Source organism: Equus caballus, chromosome 1, assembly GCF_041296265.1.
Source record: "Equus caballus isolate H_3958 breed thoroughbred chromosome 1, TB-T2T, whole genome shotgun sequence".
Classification (NCBI taxonomy): Eukaryota; Metazoa; Chordata; class Mammalia; order Perissodactyla; family Equidae; genus Equus; species Equus caballus.
Window position 1 is genome coordinate 192,531,922 of NC_091684.1, and position 16,644 is coordinate 192,548,565.

At 36.8% G+C, this 16,644-nt stretch overlaps 1 pseudogene; it reads left to right on the top strand.

Annotated features, from left to right (window-relative positions):
• The first annotated feature begins 379 nt into the window (after positions 1 to 379).
• The window catches only part of LOC111768912 (mitochondrial transcription rescue factor 1-like), a 35,072-nt pseudogene continuing 18,807 nt past the window's right edge, over positions 380 to 16,644 (top strand).

Below are 16,644 nucleotides of genomic sequence, written 5' to 3' on the forward strand. Positions count from 1 at the left end.
TAGAGTGTCATTTGAAATAGGAATGGTAATATGGAAAAGAAAGATATATTTTTTCAGGCAATGTGATAGGAGTGTGAATACCAATAATGTTTACAAGAAAGTACAGGAAAAGTTACATACCAGATTTTAAAAATGACTTATATAGATTCACATAAATATAATCAACTGATCTTTGACAAAAGAGCAAAGGCAGTTACAATTGGAGAAAAAACCAGTCTTTCCAACAAAGAACACTGGAAGAACTGGACATTGAAATGCAAAATAATGAATCTAGATACAGTTCTTACACCTTTCACAAATATTAACTAATAACGGATCAGATATAAATGTAAAACATAGCACTATAAAACTCCTAGGAGATAACGTAGGAAAAATCGAGATGACCTTGAATAAATATGGCAATGACTTTTTAGGTAAGACACCAAAGGTACGATTCATGAAAGAAATAATTGATAAGCCAGGCTTCATTAAAATTGAAAACGTGCTGCCCTGCAAAAGATACTGTCAAGAGAATAAGCCAAGCCACAGATGAGAGAAAATACTTGAAACAATACACGCAATAAAGGACTCATACAAAATAGACAAAAAACTCAAAATACAAAAATAAGAAAACAAAAAACTTGATTAAAACCCATTTAAAAATGGGCAAAAACTTGACTAAACACCTCACCAAAGAAGACATGTAGATAGTAAGTAACCATGTGAAAGATGGTCTGCATCATATGTCGTTAGGAAAATGCAAATTAAAACAAAACTTGGACACCACTACACTCCTTTTTTTTTTTAAAGATTAACACCTAAGCTAACATCTGTCACTAATCTTTTTTGTTGTTGTTAATTCCTTTTCCCCAAAGCCCCCCATTACATAGGTGTATATTCCAGTTGTGAGTGCCTCTGGTTGTGCTATGTGGGATGCCACCTCAGCATGGCCTGACGGGTAGTGCCATGTCCATGCCCAGGATCCAAACCTGTGAAACCCTGGGCTGCCGAAGTGGAGCGCATAAACCCAACCACTGGGCCACAGAGCCGGCCTGTACATATCTTTTAGAAAAGCCAAAATCCAAAACACTGACAACATCAAATGCTGCTGAGGATGCAGAGCAGGAGGAACTCACAAAATGGAACAGCTGTTTCGGAAGACTGTCTAGCAGTTTCTTACAAAACTAAACACTCTTTTCATGTGATCCAGCAGTTGCACTCATTGCTATTTACTTACTCAAATGGGTAGAAAACTTATGTCCATACAAAAATTTGCACCTGCGGGTTTACAGCAGCTTCATTCATAATTGCCAAAACTTGGAAGCAACCCAGATGTCCTCCAGTAGGTGAATGATAAGTAAACTGTGATCTATCCAGACAATGGAATATTATTCAGCACTAAAAAGAAATGAGCTATCAAGCCATAAAAAGACCTGGAGGAAACGTAAATGCATAGCACTAACTGAAAGAAGCCAATCTGAAAAGGCTACATACTGTATGATTCCAACTGTATGATGTTCTGGAAAAGGCAAAGCTGTGGAGACAGTAAAAAGATCAGTGGGTGCCAGGGGTTGAGGGAAGGGAGGCATGAACAGGCGGAGCACAGAGGATTCATAGGTCAGTGAATCTGCTGCATATCAGACTGTAATGGTGGATGCGTGTCATTGTACATTTGTCCAAATCCATGGGATGCGCCACAGCAAGAGGGAATGTCAGGGTAAAGTGTGGTCTGTGGGTGATGACACTGTGTCCATTACATTCATCGGTTGTAACAAATGGACCACTGCTCTGGTGCACATGTTGATAGTGGTGGGGGCTGTGCACGTGTGAGGCAGGGGAGTATGCCACTGGCTGCTCAACTTTGCTGGAAACCTAAAGCTGCTCTAAAAAAAATAGTCTATTTAAAAGGAAAAAAACTAATTTACAAAATTCATCCAAGTCAAATACTAAATCTTGTTTATTAGATTTAAAATAAGAGACTTTTGAGTGTGAGCACATAATTAGCAATATAAGTATTTTTCAATTAACAATTTTCTGACTTAATAAGGCATTCAGGTATATGAAATATGTTGGATTAATTAATATATATTTCTCTTATGACTGCATGCATTCTTAAATTTCACAACGTATTAGCTGTGAACCAAAGAAACACAATTAATATTCAGCATTTGTTCTTACTGGAATATGAAATTATATAGGATGTTACCCACACTTATTAGATGTTAGCATCTGAGAATTAAGTTTTATAAGGTTGCAGATAATAAAATCAAATTTCAAACATATATTCCAGCCTGATTAATTAAATTATTTTAAGAATCAAGTCTTTCTTTTTGAAGACTCAGGCAGCTCTATTTCAAAATTTATACAAGTGAATATCCCAGGCTAAAGTAACATTTAGAACATGTCAACATAAAGCCAGACTGTTAAGCCAATATTGAAAATGCTATATTTTAAATTGCTAAAAATAGAGCGGTAAATACATTTATCATTTCCATGTTTTATTATGTAAATTTAATTTTTGGAGGAAACTCTATTCAACATTGATTTTCATATTAGAATACCAATATCTATTGAAATATCTATAAATGGATCATATAACCTAATAACCTATCATCAACATGGAAGGAAAAATAGGAACAAATAGGAACACTTTTAATGTTTATCATTTGGAATTATTATAAATATCTTCTGCATGTTTCTAAATCAAACCTTAAAATGTCTTATTTTTGAATTATAAATATGAGATTCCAAACACCAGATAGTCAGATGTGCAGACACTATCACTAGCACGTCTGCTAAATGGGATATTTTTGTCTTCGTTGCTCATCAGTTTTATACATTACTGCATATCCCACAATTGGAATCAGGCTTGGTACATGGTAGACACCTGATATGTATTTGCTGGATTAATGTGTAAATGAATCCCTGAATAAATGAATGAATGTTTATATTTATAGTCAAAACAATCGACTTTAATATCTTGTCCAACTTCTAGAATATGAACTCCAAAGAAATTAAAATCATATTTAAACTTAGAATTTCTAGAAAGGCAATTTAATTCAAATGCTAGCAATATGGAATAGTACACATTAAAGGAAAACTTTTGTTACCAAATACCTAGAAATGCTGGATGTAATAAAAACTCCTTTTAAATCTATAGGTAAGTCCATAATGAAATAAGGCTATCTCAGGAGCGATGATATAACGTAGCACAGAGGATAGCTGAAGAAGTTAGAGATGTCCTCAGGGCCTTAGTCCATCCCATAACATACTATGTAAAGCCAACTGATGTTTTAAATTACATGCATGTATAACTTTGATAAGATAAATGAAATTCAATGTATTGAGAGACAATATTTATTAAAAGGAACAGAAAAAGAAAGAAGGAAGGAAGGGAGGGAGGGATGGAGGAAGAAAGAGAGGAAAGGAGGGAGAGAGAAAGAAAGAAACAAACAAACAAGGAGGTATAAAACGCTAAAGAAAGAACTGGCAAAAAAAAAAAGAGGAATATAGTGAGGATTATGAGAGGTTCTCAAGGTTTGGGGAAAAGTCCAACACCACATTCTGGTGTGGGATGAGCTGCCTGTAAAGAGTACAAATCAGGAACACCCTTTCCCAGGCCAAAATAAAGCTTGTTCCAGGCCAATCAGACCTACAGAGACACTGGGCTCGAAATCATGGAGGAGAGCTTGTAAATGGAGGGGAAATTTAGGGAGAAACTCCTGAGATAGAATGAGCATCAGTAAACTGTAACAGTCAGAGAGGTGGAACACCCACCAGTTACAGTGCAGTAACGTAGAAACCCCAGGTCTCGCAAATGGGACGAACTGATACAGAGCAACAAAGGCTTCAGAAAATAAGTGAGAAAGGACTAAAGTGAGATCTTTGGATTATGTCATCAGTAGCCAATTGATTAGGAGGTTTGGAGAGAAATGTCAGTAGAGTGCAGAGGTAATATTGCAAGGAAATATTTAGTGAGTAATAATACTGTTGACATTTTATGCGTGTGGCATGCAAGGTGGCAGGCACTATTATAAGTTTGCTGTAGATACTAACTCATTTATCCTCCCAAGTATGCCATCAAGTAATCTATATTAGTTTCACCACTTTCTCAGTTCAAGAGATCAAGGTTTTGAGATATGCTATGAAATTCAGATGCTACAAGGTGAACAAACAGAGATAATACCCAAACTGTTGCCATTATTACCTTTGTCACTCATTCATTCTTTCAGCAACACTACACGTCTGAAACTGATCCTAAAGGCCACCATACACTACTGATTCAGCAATGCATACGACACAGTGTCCCTGCCTCAGATATAGAATGGGCTAACAGAGTCGAATATTTTATAAAGTATTTTAGAAATAAACATCTTATAAGATAAGTCCCAATGGCAAAGCTGTCTCTGGAACTGGTAAACTAAGAGTCTTTTCTGATTTGTCAGCGCCTGTTGATCCAATCATTTAAAAAACACCTGAGCTTGTCTTACAGATTCTAGCGCTTCTACTCTAGAAGAGAGTGCTATCCTGGTTACTTTCATCCTGTATTATATGGTTTAGAAATAAAGGTATCTTCATCATGTCTATATCCAGACTTATGAGTTTGGGACTACCTAAGATCATCTCTAACAATTATCATAGAACAAAGTCTAGGGAGGGGTTGGAAATGACGGACTTCGAGGCAATGGAATAGTGTTAGAAAATATAAAGCAAAATATCTTCTCAGAGTTTGGAGACAAACAAGAGCGAGGGTGAAAGTGTGGGGTGAGAGTCACAGAGGTCTGACGTTCTACTGGGGCCCTTCTTCAGACACATGAGATGCTGCTCAGGTGACCTATGGGAAACGTGAACATTCAAAAAAGTCACAAAAGGGGAGGTGAGAGGATGAGCATTACTCTACTGAGGGTGACTAGTGAGGAAAAGGGTACTCGGCGTCAGCGGCAAATAAAATTTGTCAAATCGTGGTGAGAGATTAGATGAAATTGTATCGCATCTCTCTAATTCCAGAGAAAATGCTGTGATTTTGCATGATGAAACAAAGAGTGGATGGAACAGACAGTGGACTCACCCAAGTCTAGCAACTGGAAAACATAAACTACAAGAAAAAGAGATGAAAAATATCTAGGATTATGTGTACCTTGCCGTGAAAGACTATGGAGATTAGGTTTGGTGAAGAAGAATGGAAGCCACAATGAGATTAAGGACTACTAATGTCGGTGACAGGCAAGTAAATAAGAGCCACCATGAACAAAATTATTGGGAATGAGAGTGGCAGAAAGACATGAGTATATCGTGAGAAAAATTATTTCAGAATTGAAAATATAAGAAATAGAACATTTCTCATAAAGACATTTTAATGTTAGTTATTTGCTGGTTGCCTAAAGTACAGTGAAGTTTATGGTAATTAAAAAATTTAAGAAAGACCCGAATTTTAGAAGAGTCCTCACTGTGCCTTTTTAAGATTTCAAAAATGCTGTTAGAGGATGAGTTGATAAGAAAATTGTGATCCTTGAACTGAAATCATTGAAGGAAGCGGATGAGTGTCCTGGAGTTTGGCAGATGGCCCCAACGAGAAAGATTGTAAAAGTGGGGTCAGGAAGCAAATCACATGCAAAGTGGTTATTGGGAGACAGAGGTTCCGGTGGGAGAGAGAGCCAGCACTTTTCAGTCCCTTTGCGAAAGCCGTGAGTGTTAAAGAGATTGGAGGAAGAGCAGCTTTCTCTGGAGAGCATCTCAAAAGATAAAATAAGACTAGAAGAAATTACAACTGCTAAGAGATTGTATGGGAATAAAAAAGTCAAAATGATAAAGGAATTCGTTCAAAATAAAGGTATTATCAAGGAGTGATTCCAAAACTTAAGCATGAGACAATCACATTCTGAGGCACTGTATATTTATACTTCGATTTAGCACATCAAAACAAAGGAAAAGCCATTAAAATGTAGCAACTTGCTGTGCATGACAACAATATATTTATTTTTTATTCAAAGATAATAAGGGCATAGTATTCTGCCATGCTATTTGTAATGTCTATCAATCATTTGAACTTTGCCACTGGCAAAGTAAAAATTTAAATACACTCAAATAAATTCAAGGGTCCACAAAAAATAACACATGATTGTTTTTGAGGTTTGTGGATTAAACCTGCTTGGAATCACAATGATCTAAGTCTTGTTGTTATGAGATATTTACATTCAAGTCCATGTAAGTCATTAACAGAAGTAGTCTCATTCAGTGTACTGTTATATAAACTTCAAATGCCATTCACCCGCATCTTGTGGTTCACTGACTGTCAAAATGACAAAAATAAAGTATTACTGTGATTGCTAATGAATGAATCATAATACAATGCTTAGTATGCTAGAAAATAGGTTTAATTACAAATAGCATTTATCCTCTTGTTCTGGAAGTAGTAGATTATATATTGCAAGGTTAATAAGTTAAAAATATGAGAATCTGAAGCAGCCTGATTGCATATTTACTTATAAGAACTAAAAAGAACGATCATAAAAGGTGTAAACTTATATTTTATTGAAAACATACATTCAGTATCTTTCAGTAATAAGATATTACCTTTCTAGGAATCAAAGGCAAATTCATCAGTTCAAGTCAATCCGTCTGTATTTCACACAACAATTCTATACATATGTAAGTGCTAACCCTGTTCCTGATCTTATCCTAATTGCCAGACATGTAAGAATAAAGAATAGTAAAGATGGATTTTTGTAAATTACAAAAATTTTTAACCCTTTTTACATTAAAACATTTGCCAATATTAGTGCACTTAGAAAAGTTTAAATAAATGTGTATTAAATTGTCTTAGTGGGACTGTTTGATTCTTGCTTAAGGTAGTGGATATTAGCCCTTGAATATGCCGCCCCAGGTATAGATATTGGTTGCTTTTGGCGGTTATGAACAGCCACAAAATCTCAGCGCTGTATAAGTTTTCTGTACACTTATGGCTCCGTGCATTGACCAGGGTGAGTCTGCTCTGTACGTCTCCTTCTAGGGCCTGGACTGGGGGCAGGAACAACTAGGGTTAAAGTCTTCTCGTGCAGGAGGCTGCCGTGCGCATGTAACAGGTAGAACACACGATGTCGCCGAAGACCCAGGCTGGGAATTGGCCCGCCATCACTTCTGCCTACATTCTGTAGGCCCAGGTAAATCACACGGCCAAGCCCACCATCAGAGGGCGGTGGCGTGAACATTACCCCTTGTGAAAGGAACCACAAAAGTCACAAGACAAATACTGTAGGTGCAGAGAGAGGCAGAGAGATGGGGACGACAACACCATCTACCACACTCTGCTGGAACAATGTACAGATCAAGGTGGTGTACACTGTCTCTGCCTAGAGCATTCTCTGAAGCAGCTCAATTTAGTGAGGGAGAAAGCACAAAATTTAAAGACTGAATGATAGTGGAAAAAGATATATACACTTTAGATATTTATAAAACACTACCAGTTAGCTAGTTGAAGCTTCGGTGTAATCCTAAACCCCATACAGGATAATCTATAATAGCAATTTCCAAATTAGTTCGTGTCAGAATCACGGGAAGCCACGTTACATAAAATATTGATGTGCACACCTTTCCCTTGGGGATTTTTACTTAACAGGTGTTAGAGGACTCAGGTGTGTGCATTTTCAACAGATCCTCATGTGATTCTGACGTGCTGCCCTGTTTCAAACTATTGGTCTGTGGTACACTTCACTCATGTTGTCATGAAATCTTATTAAAGTCAACTATTTTTCAAATATTTGTAAGAGAGTTCTCATGAAGTCTCATTTTAAATAAAAAATGATAATTTGATAATGGTTTTATATAATAATTTTTTATGGGATAGAATTTTCTATTGTATCTCCCAAAATAAAAAATATGCAAAATCTAGATGGAGTCAACTTAGAACCTTTAATATATTCAAAATATATTAAAACAATAAGAATTTTTAAAATAAATCATATACTGTAGATTGTATTATTTTCATAGACATGGTTAGTAAAACATTAATCATGTTGATAGTTTCCTATCAAAATGAGATTTAAGCTATGCAAATGCTTTGCAAAGATTAATATCTATTCTTTGTATTCTGAAAGCAACATATCAATTTCTATATTTCAGATAAAAAACAATCTGGGAAAATTATCTACATAAGTTAAGATGAAGAAAAATGATTTTGACATAATTACCTACTGACCTTTTGGTTCCTTCAAAGAAAGTACTATAACTTTTTCACATAATTATTTTAATCCACCACTTAATTGTGGTTTATTGGCCAGTTTCATAGAAACATTCATGAGTATGGGCTTACGAAGATGTGTACAAAGATAGCAAGTTATGAAAAGGGAAAGCAGGAAGTGAGGTTAAAGTAACTGACATAAAATATCAGTGAATTTGGGAGTATGATACCATGTGCCTGGTGCTTTGCTGGATTCTGGTGATTCATTAATGTAAAGAGAGACATTGTTCTACCCTTTTCACTCTTTTGGGGGGTGGGGGCAGGAAGAAGATTGGCCCTGAGCCAACGTCTTTTGCCAGTCCTCCTCTTTTTACTTGAGGAAGATTGTCACTGAGCCAACATCTGCGGTAATCTTCTATTTTGCATGTGGGACACTGCCACAGCATGGCTTGACCAGTGGTGTGTAGGTGCACACCTGGAATCCGAACCAGAGAACGCTGGGCCACCAAAGCAGAGTGCACAAACCTTAACACTGTGCCACTGGGCCGGCTGCTACCCTTTTCATTCTTTCTGGAAAAAAAGTATCATGTTGGGGATACATATTTAAGGGTCAAGCTCTCAAGTGTGAAGTATCCTGGATGGCAATTCTGCAAGTATTGAAGACTATCTAATCCTAGGTACCTAAAACATGGGGGGTGTTGATCGTAATAAAGCTACACTAGCCTAATTCTCCCCACTGAATGTAGGTTTTTCATCTCGGCCTTTAGGACAATGAAAAGTCCTTCTTATGTCAGGATGATTTGGTGTTTTGAATAGTAGAGACATCTGTGTTTAAATGATCCGGACACAAACAACACAGTCAAACAGTTCTTACTCTGTGGACAGTAAAGAAAAGCAAATTGCTTATTTGGGTTGTGAACACTGTGTCTTTTTTCAGCTTTCAGGGGTTTACCCATCAGCTTTGTCAAACATGATCTGGGCAACCGAGGCAGGTACTGCTTTAGCTGTACTCAAATGTGCTCTTAGAAACCTTAGGTTTTATATGAATTACAAAATGAAATGGCTTTTCCTGTGCGATGAAAATGGTATTTTCTTAAGTCACATCCAATCTTTTGTTTTCACTGAAATGACTTATTCTTTTTCTTTTTTCTTTTTTTAGATTGGCGCCTGGGCTAACAACTGTTGCCATTCTTCCTTTTTTTCTTTAAGGATTGACACCTGGGCTAACAACTGTTGCCAATCTTTTTTTTTTCCCCAGCTTTATCTCCCCAAACCCCCCCTGTACACAGTTGTATATCTTAGTTGCAGGTCCCTCTAGTTGTGGGATGTGGGACGCCGCCTCAATGTGGCCTGACGAGCGGTGCCATGTCTGCACCCGGGATCCGAACCCTGGGTTGCCCGCAGCGGAGCGCGCAACCTTAACCACTCGGCCACGGAGCCGGCCCCAAAATGACTTATTCTTTATCCTAATATTCCAAATCCGTCAACTGTTTATTACAACAATATTGTTTTAAAAATTAATAATCTAAGAATTACAATTTACAAAACCCACAGGTGGTTTCCCTGGTCCTCAGAATAATTCTGTAACTTGCAGAGGAGGAAACTGAGGCTCGGAGAGGTTAACACACTGTCCAGGATCAGGGCTCAAATCCATGTCTGCCACATTGTTTCAGCGACGTGAAGACAGAGCTTTCCCTGCCTGTACCTGGCTGAGACGGTAAGAGCTCGTCGTTCAGGCAAGCAGGTTTGGGAGTGAAGTCTCAAGCTGTATGACCCTGAGAAGGTAACTTACCCCAACTTTTTCTTTCAATTTTCTCATCTGGAAAAATGGAAATTGCGGTAGTACCTACCTCATAGTATTGTGGTGAGTATAAATGAGACTATATATTCAAAAGCAATTAGAATACTAGAGAGTGGCCTGTGATAACTGGCAACAGTTATTTGGTACTTACTATAATCTCATAGACTTTGAGGGAGAATTCAAGTGAGTGAACATAGGTAAATAGAGTCAAACTGCCTGGACATAAGAAAAGTTAATAAATCTAGTTCTACGCTTACTCCCAAGAAAGAGCAATTGGATTTTTTTCACTGTTCCCTGCAAACTAAACATACATAAATTAAGCAATGATCATTAAGGAATCTAGTTATCAATACTAATACGACCTCACATACTTAAGGTGACTTTTATCATTAAGTTGTATTGAACTTTCCAGGAAAAGACAAATGCGCAGTAAAACATCAAAATTGTCAACTAGTGTTTAAGTGGAGGCTATCAATTGATTTAAAATATGCATATTTTCCCAAAAGTTAGGTTGTATAAACATCAAGACAAGAAATCCAGATCAGTACAAGAGGATACATAAATGCATAAAATATTAATAACGAGGTATGTAATTAACATCGTGTACAGAAAGGAGTAAAGAGCCAGAATAACTAAAATTTAAATCCAAAGTTAAGGTCTGCTGGTTGGATATGTCATGGGAACATTTGTGTACCTGCAATGAATACGTTTAAATGAATAGCTTCAACAGGAGTCACCGCGGCTTTCCCCTCTCTTTAGTTTTCAGAGTTGAATTGGTTTCTTTGAGAAATAATTTATTAAGGACCTAATCACTAATAATGGCTTACAATGGCTTCAAACTCTACCTGTTTTGTATCAAAGGAAAACAGCTAAATTAATCAATTTGGTACATAAACACATAAGATGGCAAATACAGTGGTGAGACTGTTCAACAAATTATTATATTTCCTCATTTATGGTGTAAATGTGTATTACCAAATTGACTAGATTAAAAAGTCATTTGAGATTAGAAGAAAAAAGATACTGGATTTTTCAACTATGAGTTTATATTGGACTGGAAAATGTAAAGAAAATAAAAATTTAAGAAGAAGATTAGTGCCAGCCCTTCATTCATGTGTTTGCACATTCACTCAACAATTGTATCTAGTAAGGGTTGTAAATTAGGAGACGTCCAGGACACGGAGCAGTGAGTGAAACAGACACGGCGATTGTATCAGTGAATTTTTACTCCTTTACCAACCACCACAAAACTGAGGTGCTTAATAGTTCCCCTAAATCTTTACATTCATTGCAGGTATGCAACGTGGCAGACATGGATTGAATCAAATTTAATTAAATCAGCACTTATTCATTTACAACTACATGAGAAACGCTGTTTTTCATCTTTAGGTTTCATCCTGATGGTTACCTTTATCTTAGGAAATATTGTGTCATTGATATAAATTTCCATGGCTATCAATTATTAACTGATAGTTTTCATGGTTGCTAAGAAACTGAAAAACTGATTGGGAATTTTTATCTGAATCAAACACTATCCAGGAAATAGAATATGCAAATCTGGCAACAATGTAAAAGAATCCGTGGTTAAAAAATACATAAAATTATTTCAGAAATACCATATACTTAGAACTCAACAAATATCTAGTGATATGAATGGTTTTTAATTGAGAAATAGTTTTTCATGGGAAATTAATATACATAGTCACTAAAACAGTTGCCATTTTATTTCTCTTTCTTTCTTTTTTAAAATATGTAAAATCAGACAAAAGGGGGCACCAGTCTGGTGGCATAGTAGTCAAGTTCACCAGCTCTGCTTCAGTGGTCTGGGGTTTACAGGTTCAGATCCTGGGCACGGACCTACACACCACTCATTGAGCCCCGCATATAAAGTAGAAGAAGATGGGCACAGATGTTAGCTCAGGGCCAATGCTCCTTAGCAAAAACAGGAGGATTGGCAGCAGATGTTAGCTCATGGCTAATCTTCCTCAAAAAAAAAAAAAGAAAGTCAGACAAGAGGGAGGATAAGCGATATGACATTTTCCTAGGAAAATCAAATACCAAGGTCTATTTTGTGCAAATATTCCAACTGGCATCTGTGAAATAATCTAGCTGAAGGATACCAGATCACCAGACTGAGCAGACAACTGGGAGATGAGTGACCTGAGTTTTATTACTGGCAGTGCCATTGTGTTACAGGGTAATGTCTCGCAGACCACTTATTTTTTCTTATTTTTATTTATTTTTTACTTCAGGCTAAAATACAATATTTTTCATTTTCATTAATTTGTTCTGAGGGAATATAACAAAAGTGATTACCAAATACAATTTTGCTAATGCAAAATGCTTCATAAGTAACACATTAATTATTGCTTTTGAACTGTGATTTGAAATCATATACTTCAAAAGCTATTATTGTGAGCACACATTTTAAAAGCTTGTGATTTTTTAAAATTAAATTTAAATTTCTTGTAGATTTTAAGGGGTGCTTTATAGAGGGGGAACGCTTAGTTTAATTCTCCAGAAATAATGCTTTTATTATTGTTTTATGCAGAAAATGTTATTATGCCCATAGCTTCTCGTTTGACTTTCTCAATTCTCAAAGATAAGAAATGAACAAATGTAAAGAATTTAAAGTCACAGACAAGATTACTTCCGGATCTTCACATTTGCTAAAGCTTTAATTCCCATACACAATTGTTTCCCCTTTCGGTTTATATCCGCCTACACAATGGGGGGAACTGTTTGACGATGTACACAGAGCTGATGTCCACACCACCACCACCATCCCCCAGCACCGCACCTGCACTCAGAGACGCAACCTCAGTGGCTCTTCTCCCAAACACATGTTTAAAAACGTCTTTGGATGCCAAAGTCAACTAGGACAATTTGATGGTGGGGCTGATTATTGAGATCCTACTGATAGGTGGGGCTAAATAAGCAGGTAAACTCTGGCAATTCGTGTTCATAGAACATTGTTACTACCTGCAGATTGCGGTTACATAATTGTGTACTAAAATTTACTTATTTTTTTTCCTAAAGATCTCTCTACTTTATGACCACTAGTTTAAACAGAATATATTATATTATTATCAACATCATAGGGAGTTTTGGAGATTTGAATTAATCTACATAAAGTGCTTAGAACAGAGTTTGGAAAAGAGCTCACTGTTACTACTATTACTATTATATAATCATTATTACTTTTATTTAATTTGGGCTCATGTTGCATATATTACTACCTAAGGAAGACAGTTATTATTTATTATTACGTTGATCTTGGACATTACCCATGTTTTGAGATAATAGAAATGTGTTTTATATGAATAATAGAAAATATATATTTAAGGCATTATTATTTTTCTTAAGATCATCAATACATCTTTATTTTTATTTGAAGTCTATGTTTTTGGATGAAAAGGACAGTAGAGCAAGGAAGAACTTGTATTTATAGAAAGAGTCAAAGAACAGCTTCTCTTCTTTCTGGTCATTGCCTATGATCCCAGAAAAAAATAGCTGTCGAGAAGGAAAAAAACAAAAAACCGTATCTCTAGGGAAATGCGGCACGTTTGGCAAGAGACTCAACTCAATTTGACTGATTCATGATGCTAAGAAAACCGTGAAAGAAAATATTTTGGAGAACTGCTGCTTTGACATAGAAAGTATAATAGTGAGTGCATTGAAAAAAAAAATCAAGACAAATCACAGGGAAGCAAAAAGCAGTAGTTTCGAACTTACGTAGCTGTAGGCCAAAAACTGGATTTGAATAAAAAAATGAGGCAGACTGGACATTTTAACACAAGAAGGTAAATATAACCTTACAGTTATACTAAGTATGATAGGATGGGATTTATAATTGAAGAATCCCATAGTAAGTCCAAACATTATAACAACAAATGGACAAATGAGGAGTAACTTGCTATGAAGGTACTACTTTTATGGAAAAAACATAAATCTGAGATTGCAGCGAGTAAAATACGCTGAAGCAAAGCCTGCCTTCCAATCCTATCTCCAGCACCTTCCAATCCTACCCCCGACACCCCATGGGCCAGTGACCAGGACCACTCCCTGTCCTCTGATCATGCCATAGGGTTTCACAGTGTCAAGCATTGCCATTGTATTTTTCTTCTAGAATGCACTACAGTCAACAACTAGATGTCCATTCCTCTTTTACATTTGGGAGCTAACGCTCTGAAGGTTCTCTAAGGCACTTTTCCTCCTCAAAACAAAACAAACAACCACCTTCCAGGGGATGTTATGTAGATTCTATTCCAATCTTTGATACATCCATAAGTCTGCCTCTCCTGCTCAATGGAGCAATATTGTAGTCTGGCTATTTGCGTAGGTAGGTATCAGACACTCTGCTCGGCACAGAGGACACAGGAATGGGAAAGATCTTGGCACATGAGGCAAAGAGTAAGCCATTAAGCTAGCGGAAAAGAGAATACATAGGTTGGTGCTGGAAAATCATGGTAGGCTATGTTGAGGATTGGGAATTTTATCCTAGGTGAATGGAAATTTCTTGAAGTTTTCAAGATTTGAAATACTACAATCAGATTTGCATTGGATGATGAAAATTGGATTTAAGAAAGGGAAGGGGAAAGCTCGATTATGGACAGATTAATTAAATGGTGATTTTTAAAAGGCTCTTAATTAAGAGGCTATTAGTTTAAAGAGCTGGTGCAGCATTGTGGCTGTATCAATGGAGAGACATGGATGGATTCAAGAGTAATATAGTCATGTAGACCATGTGTTTTCTTATGACATTCCCTCTGGTTGCATTTTCCCATGTCAGTTTGGTGAACATCTACTTATTTTTCAAGACCAACTTCAAGCAGCATGCACAAGATTCAGTTTACGCATTATTCCAGATCTGCACACTCACATTCTTGTCTGCTTAGATCTGCCCTAGCATAGGATGGTGTGATTCCCAAGGTCATGTGAGTTATTGCTGCTTCTGCTACCAGCTGAGGAGTCTCTGAGGCCACTGCTCCTGATCCCTCTCCTTGCTTTTTATGCACACCCTACAGAGCCACACCTCACACAAATGCTCCTGCCACCTCTTGCCTCCAGATCTGGTGCATCCCTCCTACTGCTCTAACATGAAAAGTAGCAAGACCCAACAGGTGCTCAGTATGCGCATCTGGAAATGATTCAGAGTTATTACTCACGGTGGCAAATTTTGACCATTGGGAGCTAAGAGCAGTAGAAAAATATGTGTTCCTTTCTTCTCCCCCTGTTCCACTGACCTTTCATACGGCCTTTGTGAAGATGTCCTGGGAGAGAGAGAAAATGGCTTGTCGGGAAGGCATGGTCAGCTTTTCCTCATTCTCCTGCCTTGCTTCACTCTCCCTTAGCTCCTTCCCAGGGACTTTGCTCCCTAAAAATGGTTTATCAATAAGCGTTTGCCCTTCTGTCTTTGTTTTCTGGGGATCTTAGTCTAAGTCCTCAACTCCTATTCACTGAAGTTCATCATGGCCTAACTCCAAGTAGCATGGCACATCTCTCCTTTGCTCTTCCTTCTACAGAACCCCACATGGATATCCAAGCAATACTTAGGAAATTGTGTTGTACCACTTTTTGATTAAATTACCTGGTTACTTCTAATAAACTTACAGTTCTTTAAAGATGGAGACGCCTCTGACACTATCACAGGACCCCCCAATACAGTAAAAATATTTAATCAATATTTGCAGTATAAAGAACAAATTTAAGAGCTAATACAGTCATAGAAAACATCACTCTGGGAGTTTATGGTCTAATAATGTTTGTCTGACCTAAATAATTGTTATGCTTCTTAATATTGAAAACTCAAAACCATAAATTAATCATTCTCTTTTTTGTTTTCCCTTATTTTATCACCCCCCCCACACACAATGCTTTCTTACTTTAAATTTCTGAACTTTCTTCAAACTTATAGCACCTTTATTCTTACTTTTCCTTATTTCCAAAGCTTTTCTCCAATGCTTTTCTCATGTAGGGAAAGTAGAAATTATTAACATCGACTGTAACATTGACAAACTCAGGAGTCTCCTGGGATCATTAAATGTTGAAAAGGTCTGTAAAATAGGTCACATAAGGGACTGTTAAAAGCGATGAATATTTTCCCAACAATTGCTAAGATATGATACATTGTTTGTTGAAGAGAAATAAAGACATTAGTGTACTGTTCAAATAACAGAAAACACATAACATAATAACTATTTTTAACCTCAGGAAAAAAAACCCAAAGAAGATATTAAAAATATTGCTGATGTATGTAAAGCCATTCTACCCAGTGTGGAAGCACATTTCATTCCATTTATAACAGGGATGTTATTTTCTCCTTTATGATAATTTTGGCAATAGAGAACTTTCCACTATGCCCAGACCCAAAAATCAAAGAACCTGAAGCTCTTCAATATCTGTAATTATAATCATTAAATTTATTTTCTTTTTTTTTATTAATGTTATGATAGATTACAACCTTGTGAGATTTCAGTTGTATATTTTTGTTAGTCATGTTGTGGGTACACCACTTCCCCCTCTGTGCCCTCCCCCCACCCCCCCTTTTCCCTGGTAACCACCAATCTGATCTCCTTACCAATATACTAACTTCCACCTATGAGTGGAGTCATATAGAGTTCATCTTTCTCTGACTGGCTTATTTCGCTTAACATAATACCCTCGAGGTCCATCTACGTTGCTGTGA